General features: G+C 40.6%; 1 protein-coding gene across 3 annotated transcripts in view; it reads right to left on the minus strand.

Moving 5' to 3' along the window:
- The window catches only part of LOC102992289 (zinc finger protein 227), a 52,018-nt gene that overhangs the window by 20,307 nt on the left and 21,575 nt on the right, over window positions 1–10,136 (minus strand). The gene's annotated exons all lie outside the window — the stretch shown is intronic.

Raw genomic sequence — 10,136 nt, forward strand, 5'->3', positions numbered from 1 at the left:
ACAGATCAGTGTAATAGAACTGTACCCCCTCTACCAGAGGTAAAAAAAGGGGGTAGAGGGGAAATGATAGGCTTAAAATGCAGTTTTAGACGATTTTTAGAGGAGTGAAAGACCCAAAAAATGCAACAGGGGCAGATTGTATTGTCGATTTCCACTATTGTTAACAGAACAGTCAAATAATTCAGAACTTGGCTGCTGAGGACAACACATGGAGTGAAAAGACAAGCTTCAGCATGGACTGTGTGATCAATTTCTCAATGCAATCAGGGCCACTGTAATCAATCCTCAGGGAGTTTCTGAATTTGAAAGACAAACACATTGTTGTTAATTAGGTGTTTATACAATAGTCACTACAAAGACTTGTTTGTTCAAATATATTGATGGAAGAAATTTGCACATACTGAGGTATGGGAAGTCATTCTGGCTTTTACATAATTTAACTTTAAACTTTACGCTAACTAAAACAGCCTGTTTTGTGGCCCAGTAAACATACATCTGCTTTAACCATTAAAGAAAAGGGTGCAGGACTTCCCTGGTGGTCCAGTGGTTAAGAATCCGCCTGCCAATGCAGGGGAGATAGGTTCGAGCCCTGGTCCGGGAAGATCCCACATGCCGCGGAGAAACTAATAAGCCCGTGTGCCACAATTACTGAGCCCGCACGCCACAACTACTGAAGCCTGAGTGCCTAGAGCCCGTGCTCTGCAACAAGAGAAGCCACCGCAGTGAGAAGCCCGCGCACCGCAACGTAGAGTAGCCGCTGCTCGCCGCAACTAGAGAAAGCCCGCGCGCAGCAACAAAGACCCAACGCAGCCAAAAATAAATAAATAAATAAATTTTAAAAATTAAAAAAAAAAGTGTGCAGTGTCCAGAAGTAAAGAATGCCCGTTTTGAAGAGAGAAAAATGCCTCCCTTCCTGGGATGTCAATGCTAGCGTTCCTTCAATGATAAGGCTCCCTGCAGCTGAGGCCATCCCGACTCGTAATGTGAGTGCTAATATCTTTTTTGAAACCTTGAAGGAATATACTCCTGTCATGTTTGATGTTCTTTGTTCTGACAAGATATAAAACTGTGCTGAAAACTATGCTTCTTTGGAACAGTTCCTCAGAGCTATCTGAGAGGCTGTCTCCCAAGCTATAGTCTTCAGTTTGGCTCAAATAAAACTCTCTTCTATTCTTATTATAGGTTGATTATTGATTATTTCCATTAACAGTATGACAGAATTGATGTTTCAAAGAAATGAGACTGGAGAGAAGAGAGGAATACCTAAAACTATCCATATATATCCATGACAATATATTTTTGCATTTCTCATTTCTGAACATATATTCCTTTTTCTGTTATCCTTAGAAGCTATCTCTTATGGAGCACTTAGTGTGTGCCAGGGACTACTCCCAACTCTTTAGACTCCGGGATCTCACTTCATCTTCACAACTTTTTTTAGGTAAATACTATTATTTCCTCTATTTTACAGTTTACAACGGAGCCAGAGGCAGAGAGAGTTAAGTAATTTGCCCATGTTACTAAATTAGTAAGTACTAGAGCCAGGTTTCAAAATTTGGCATTTGACAACCAGAGCCTGAGAGGTAACCCTTACACTAACCACATCTTGTATAATCAACATGAACAGAATGTTTAACTTCAATTTTTTCTCCTTCCTGATGCCAGAAAGCTGTAGCCTAACATGGAAATTCAATCCTTTTCACATGCATGTCTATCCAGTGCCCTTAAGGGAAGGTCCAAATACTTTGGCCAGCCTCACAAACAGGAATCTTCCATATGCTTGTTTCCCTCTTCAAATCTGCTTTTCACGCTACATGTCCAGCCATGGTGAATCGCTTGTACTCCTACAAAAAGCTTTTTTGTATCTGTTGTTCCTTCTTGTCATATACTGCTGCTCTATTCACTTCTAGGTCATAGCTTAAATGTTCCCTGCTCCAATAAGACTTCTTGTGAGTTCTTATCTTGCAGACTAATACAAACCGTGTATGATAACCGCGATCACAGACTTGGACTCAGGCTGCCTAGGTTAAAATACTCGTTCTGCCACTTTCTCTGTGAACTCTGTCTCTTCTTCTTCATTTGTAAAATGGAAATAATAATAGGATTGATATGAGGAAGATACATGTAATAAATACATGTAAAAGCACTGGAAACTCTGCCTGACTCACGACCACCTACAAGTTAGCAAATATTCTCAGATGATAAACACAGGACACGTAAATTAGAGATAGTCGGTTTCTAAATAAGTTTTCTTCAGATCATTAAAATATTATCAATAATTAATGTATATCAACTTTTGAATGCTGTGAAAAAAATTAGTAGATTCTGCAACCCATTGAAAGTGAGATAAAGGATCACTAAAGTTTATATTGTTCTCCTTTACTGTTTCCTAAGTCCATTTCAGGAATTTTGAATAAAATCTAACTGAGCTGCAGGCCTCTGTTTCAGGATATTGGGCAGCTACACCAGCCACAAATACTGAAGAATTTCTCCCTGCCAGTCTTTGGTGCCAAGTACACTTTAAAGAATATGACAATCTCCCTGCAACAAAGTAGCACACAGCCAAAGGGAGAAACAGATCAGAAACCAAGATTTAGAAGACTGGACTGTTTCAAGTCAAACTTCAAAATAAAGAAACCAAATTCATAATTATTCCTCTCCAACTTTCAATGTTTCTATGTCCCTAAACTTTCTTACCTACATAACTACCATCCTTCTGGCTGCCAGGAATGAAAACCATGAAGTTAACAGCTCTTCATATATAATCAATTTATGTTAATGGATTTTAAATTCTAATGACTCCATGACTGGGGTTTGTTTTTAGTTTAAATTATTCCATCTTCTCTTCCTCCCAATCTCCCCAGAAGTATTTTGTGTGAGAAGGGGAATGGACACAATTAGACAGGCAAAACTTTGACAAGGGTTGCAGATGACTGATGGGGTGGTGGGCAGGTTTCATTACACTATTTTCTCTGTTTTGTGTATGTTTGGGCCTTTCCTTAATAAAAATTTAGGAAGAAATACCATGCGTAGTACAGCTCCAATGCAAAATGCATTAAAAATGTCAACAGTGTTATCTCTAAACCTTGAGATTATGTGTAATTTCATTTCTTTCCTTTTTACAGTCTGTATTTCCTAATCTCTCTATAATGGGCATACATTCCTTTTATAATGAGGATATAAATTACAAAGCCCCAAACCACTTCCAAACCTGATAGAAAAAAAAAAGACTTCTTTGAACCATTCACATGACTATTTCTGATGATTAAAAAAAAAAAAGTACAGCATAGAAATTAAAAACCCAGACTTGAGGCTTCAACTCCTCGGGTTCAAATGGTAGTTCTGCCTCTTACTAGCTATTAAGTCTTGGGCAAATAAGATAAACTCGCAAGAGTAAATTTAAAAAAAAAAAAGAATTTTTCCTTGTCCAAAGGGTCTGTTTCTCCTGTCCTTTTTCTTAGAGCAACTCCATAAAAAACCCAGTGCTTTTGGATCCTTTCTTTAACCTTTCCATATGCATGAAAATCTTGTTAGAGGCTAAGGAAGCCTTTTACCAAGTTTACAACCCAGAAGCGTTTTTCAAAGTCCTGGGGGTTCTCCCTTTAGAATGTAAACATCTTAGAAAATAACCCAGCGTCCCAGTCACTGTGGGAGTGTAATGAAGGTGTCTTTCAGTGAGTTGTAAATCTGCTAGCAGGGGAGATCAGATATATTTTATTATTCCTTCAGAGAAAGTCAATTAACAAAACATTCCCAAGTAAATTTAAGATGAATTTATCAAAGAATTTGCAGTAAATGGGGGCAGTCACTTCCTATTATAGGAAAACAAGATACCGTTAATCTTGAGAATGTATGTACCAAGTCGTCAAAAATAGACTAGCATGTAATTGCTTGACTGTATAAATAGTGTTAAATTTCTTTCTCTGTAATCTTTCCACATATTATCTACAACACTATACTCTGGAAATGCTTATTCAGTAATAAGGTTGCTTTCTTTTCGACACTGTGTAGAGAGCACTTTGTGTGTTAGGCGGGTGCTTTATTTCCCCCAAACAATACCTCCGTTTCCTTATCTGTTAAAAAAAAGAAAAAAGAAAAAAAGCCTAATAGCTTTAACTACCTCATAATGCTGTTGCGGTCATTTAATGAAGTTAATTTGTATAAAATGATAAGGCACTTATCAATGATTAATGACACTACTTTAGTGATGAGGATAATGAGGCCATTATCTCTCGCATGACGTTATAACTCGCATGACGTTATACCGCTAGGAAGTGGCAGAGCTGGCTGGTAGGAGAGGGAAGACGGTTGGAGCGCCGGGAGACCTTCAAACCAGGCGACAAGCTACTCGGGCTGCCCCCAACACAGGGCTGCACGAACCTCTCCAAACGGGAGGCTCAGCGGAGGGGAACACAAACTTCCCCCAACCCCATACTCTGCAGCCGGCAGCAGCTTCTCTTACTCTCCCCGAGGACGAGGGCCAGGGCCTTGCTGGCTCCCCGCCCAGGCTTGGAGAGCCCAGGCTTGGAGAGGCCCCGGCTTGGCGAGGCCCCGGGGATCGAAGACCCATTTACCTGAGGGGAAGGTGGGCAGCAGCCCATCCCTACCACAGCCCAAGCGCAACCTTCCCACTAGAGGGAGCCCGTTGACCACTTCCCAGAATTCCCTAGCCCTGCCGTCCAGAAGCGGAAGTGCTCTGGGCTGCACGGACCTCAGACTACACTTCCCAGAATGCCCGAGAGAAACGACGGCCACGGTCCCACCCCCATGAAGAGGAAGTACTTCCGAGTACCCTGAGCTTCTAGGCACTGAATTCTTGTAGGGGGTTCCCGAAACACTCAGGCTAGAGGAATTTTAAGAGCTATTTTTGTTGTTGCTGTTGTTATAAAATTGCTTTAATTCAGTTCTCTCCGCATTACAAGCCGGCAGCGGCCTGCCATGCTCCTTACAATACTGAGCCTGTAATTGCTGTTATCAAAATATACATCTGTGTCACCATAAAAAAACCCGTAATTGCTGCCCCTCACGTCTTACAAGAAATGCCAGCGCGGAGTTTGGCAAAGTTGTCCAATTTGGCGCTGCTACTGTCTTTCTTGGTGGCTCCTACCCATTCTGTAATTGAAAGCTAAGCATCACTTTAGCCATGGTCAAGGGGCTTGAGAGGAGGTCAGGGTAGGGAGAAGAGGAGTCCGTAGTAAAACCTTAAAGAGCTGCCTATAGGAATAAGGATAAAAGGGTAATGGATCGCCTTTGGGGGAGACTGAAACCAAACTCCAAATTACCTCAGTTATTTGAAACTGGATTAGAGTGAAGCTTTTTTGTTAGTATCTTCAAGCATCTAAAGGAAACAAATGAAAATTCTCTCCAGGGAAGAGAGCATCATCATAGGCTTCAAATTATTTCTATAATTTAAAAACATATTAATATTGGACAAAGGAGTCCTTGGAGAAAAAAGCATTATAAGATATACAAAGAAACAATAAGTTTCATATTATCATGAATAACAGCTTCACATAATGTAAAAGCAAACTTGAAAAAGCAAAATTGCCGGAACCACAAGGAGAAAAGCAAAATTCTCAGTTAGAATGGGAGTTTTCAATACATATTTAGGAAGAAATGTGGAACTTTAAAAGCATATACTAAAACAGAAGAGAAGCTGAATCTGAAAATTAAAACATCCCCCTCGGGAATTTAATAAACAAATGACAAAAAATACAGTAAGTATATGGAAGGAAATGAGATTCATGAAATAGCAAACAAAATAAGTGGATTTTTTTTAAAAAGGGCCAAAAGAACATTCTGTGACTAAAACAATAAAATTGACAAAGTCCAGTAACAGTGATCAAGAAAAAAAGACAGAAATGGCATTATTACCAATTTCAGAAGTTAAAAAGGGAGCATCACTAAAGATTTTAACAGAACATTTTGAGGAATATTATAATGATAAATTTGAAAATATATGTGAAATGGTTATAAATTCCTAGAACGATCACATTTAAAACTAAAGTAAAATTACACAAAAATTACACATAATACCTAGTGATAAAATGTTGAAATTTTTACCTCCAAGAATGAAAATCAGGAGCATTCCCTGGCAGTCCAGTGGTTAGGACTCTGTGCTTCCACTGCAGCAGGCCCGGGTTTGATCCCTGGTTGGGGAACTAAGATCCTGCAAGCCACAGCCTACTGATGGTAATGCTCTTGGCTACAAATGCCTGAGGCACTCACCTGGGCTCCGAACTACTCACACAGAGCCCCACAGACATTTCCCCCACTGGGGCCAGTGTTGTGGCTGGGCCAGCCTTTATGGTTCTTATTATTATCACAAGACACACTTCAGCAAAAAACCAATAGGGAAACCACTGGGCTTCCCTGGTGGCGCAGTGGTTAAGAATCCACCTGCCAATGCAGGGGACACGGGTTTGAACCCTGGTCCAGGAAGATCCCACGTGCCACGGAGCAACTAAGCCCGTGCGCCACAACTACTGAGCCTGCGAGCCACAACTACTGAAGCCCATGCGCCTAGAGTCTGTGCTCCACAACAAGAGAAGCCACCGCGATGAGAAGCCTGCGCACCGCAACAAAGAGTAGCCCCCGCTCGCCGCAGCTAGAGAAAGCCCGTGCACAGCAACGAAGACCCAATGCAGCCAAAAATAAAATAAATAAATTTGAAAAATAAATTAGAGAACTTTGAAAAACAAGATCTATTACTCACAGGTACTGTCTACTTTCTACCTTGCTGTGTGGCCTTTGGGCATGCAGAAGTCACTGATCTTATACCATGTTCCCGTTAAAAGTTCCACTTAGGTAGCTGGATATGCCTGGATTCTCAGAATTCCTACTTGGTAGAGAGAGCTCGGCCCTGTGGCCCTGCCTTTATTAGGCTTCAGGGGTGGGGTGTGTGGGGTTTCACATAGGTTCACTCATTATTGGCTAACCTGAAGCATAAGAGTGAGAATTAGGGTGTGGGAGAGTGGACCATAAAAAAACCCGTAATTGCTGCCCCTCACGTCTTACAAGAAATGCCAGCGCGGAGTTTGGCAAAGTTGTCCAATTTGGCGCTGCTACTGTCTTTCTTGGTGGCTCCTACCCATTCTGTAATTGAAAGCTAAGCATCACTTTAGCCATGGTCAAGGGGCTTGAGAGGAGGTCAGGGTAGGGAGAAGAGGAGTCCGTAGTAAAACCTTAAAGAGCTGCCTATAGGAATAAGGATAAAAGGGTAATGGATCGCCTTTGGGGGAGACTGAAACCAAACTCCAAATTACCTCAGTTATTTGAAACTGGATTAGAGTGAAGCTTTTTTGTTAGTATCTTCAAGCATCTAAAGGAAACAAATGAAAATTCTCTCCAGGGAAGAGAGCATCATCATAGGCTTCAAATTATTTCTATAATTTAAAAACATATTAATATTGGACAAAGGAGTCCTTGGAGAAAAAAGCATTATAAGATATACAAAGAAACAATAAGTTTCATATTATCATGAATAACAGCTTCACATAATGTAAAAGCAAACTTGAAAAAGCAAAATTGCCGGAACCACAAGGAGAAAAGCAAAATTCTCAGTTAGAATGGGAGTTTTCAATACATATTTAGGAAGAAATGTGGAACTTTAAAAGCATATACTAAAACAGAAGAGAAGCTGAATCTGAAAATTAAAACATCCCCCTCGGGAATTTAATAAACAAATGACAAAAAATACAGTAAGTATATGGAAGGAAATGAGATTCATGAAATAGCAAACAAAATAAGTGGATTTTTTTTAAAAAGGGCCAAAAGAACATTCTGTGACTAAAACAATAAAATTGACAAAGTCCAGTAACAGTGATCAAGAAAAAAAGACAGAAATGGCATTATTACCAATTTCAGAAGTTAAAAAGGGAGCATCACTAAAGATTTTAACAGAACATTTTGAGGAATATTATAATGATAAATTTGAAAATATATGTGAAATGGTTATAAATTCCTAGAACGATCACATTTAAAACTAAAGTAAAATTACACAAAAATTACACATAATACCTAGTGATAAAATGTTGAAATTTTTACCTCCAAGAATGAAAATCAGGAGCATTCCCTGGCAGTCCAGTGGTTAGGACTCTGTGCTTCCACTGCAGCAGGCCCGGGTTTGATCCCTGGTTGGGGAACTAAGATCCTGCAAGCCACAGCCTACTGATGGTAATGCTCTTGGCTACAAATGCCTGAGGCACTCACCTGGGCTCCGAACTACTCACACAGAGCCCCACAGACATTTCCCCCACTGGGGCCAGTGTTGTGGCTGGGCCAGCCTTTATGGTTCTTATTATTATCACAAGACACACTTCAGCAAAAAACCATTAGGGAAACCACTGGGCTTCCCTGGTGGCGCAGTGGTTAAGAATCCACCTGCCAATGCAGGGGACACGGGTTTGAACCCTGGTCCAGGAAGATCCCACGTGCCACGGAGCAACTAAGCCCGTGCGCCACAACTACTGAGCCTGCGAGCCACAACTACTGAAGCCCATGCGCCTAGAGTCTGTGCTCCACAACAAGAGAAGCCACCGCGATGAGAAGCCTGCGCACCGCAACAAAGAGTAGCCCCCGCTCGCCGCAGCTAGAGAAAGCCCGTGCACAGCAACGAAGACCCAATGCAGCCAAAAATAAAATAAATAAATTTGAAAAATAAATTAGAGAACTTTGAAAAACAAGATCTATTACTCACAGGTACTGTCTACTTTCTACCTTGCTGTGTGGCCTTTGGGCATGCAGAAGTCACTGATCTTATACCATGTTCCCGTTAAAAGTTCCACTTAGGTAGCTGGATATGCCTGGATTCTCAGAATTCCTACTTGGTAGAGAGAGCTCGGCCCTGGGGCCCTGCCTTTATTAGGCTTCAGGGGTGGGGTGTGTGGGGTTTCACGTAGGTTCACTCATTATTGGCTAACCTGAAGCATAAGAGTGAGAATTAGGGTGTGGGAGAGTGGAGGCAGGCTCACTCAAGTGGTCAGGTATCTAGATTGCCAGGGGCTTCTGAAACGGGAACTTCATGGGTGTGGGTGGCCTAGTGGTTATCCACTAGTGGTTATCCTTATCTGGTTGCTTTGCTAGGAGCTGTGTCATAGAGCCGGCAATATGTTTATACAAAATGGATGTCTTTTCATAAATCGTAGCAATATTCTCTTAGGTCAGTCTCCCAAGGCAATAGAAATAAAAGAAAAAAATAAACAAATGGGACCTAATCAACCTTATAAGCTTTTGCACAGAAGAGGAAACCATAAACAAAATGAAAAGACAACCTACAGACTGGAAGAAAATATCTGCAAATAATGCAACCGAAAAGGGCTTAATTTCAAAAATATACAAACAGCTCATACAACTCAATAACAAAAAAAGAAAAAAAGAAAAAACAAAACAAAACAACCCAGTCAAAGCATGGGCAGAAGACCTAAATAGACACTTCTCCAAAGAAGACATACAGATGGCCAATAGGCACATGAAAAGATGCTCAACATCACTAATTATTAGAGAAATGCAAATCAAAACTACAATGGGGTATCACCTTACACCGGTCAGAATGGCCATCATCTAAAAGTCTACAAATAATAAATGTTGGAGAGGGTGTGGAGGAAAGGGCAACTCTCCTACACTGTTGGTGGGAATGTACACTGGTGCAGCCACTGTGTAAAACAGTATGGAGGTCCCTTAAAAAACCTAAAAATAGAGTTACCATATAATCCAGCAATCCCACTCCTGGGCATATATCAGAGAAAACTCTAATTCAAAAAGATACATGCACCCCATTGTTCACAGCACTATTTACAGTAGCCAAGACATGGAAGCAATCTAAATGTCCATCGACAGATGAATGGATAAAAAAGATGTGAGATATATATATATATATATACACACACACACACACACACACACATACACAATGGAATACTACTCAGCCATAAAAAAGAACGAAATAATGCCATTTGCAGTAACATGGATGGACCTACAGATTATCATATTAAGTGGAGTAAGTCAAAAAGAGAAAGACAAATATCACAAGATATCACTTATATGTGGTCTCTAAAAAAATGATACAAATGAACCTATTTACAAAACAGAAACAGACTCACAGACACAGAAAACAAACTTACAGTTACCAAAGGGGA

Source organism: Physeter macrocephalus, chromosome 17 (genome assembly GCF_002837175.3).
Source record: "Physeter macrocephalus isolate SW-GA chromosome 17, ASM283717v5, whole genome shotgun sequence".
Classification (NCBI taxonomy): domain Eukaryota; kingdom Metazoa; phylum Chordata; class Mammalia; order Artiodactyla; family Physeteridae; genus Physeter; species Physeter macrocephalus.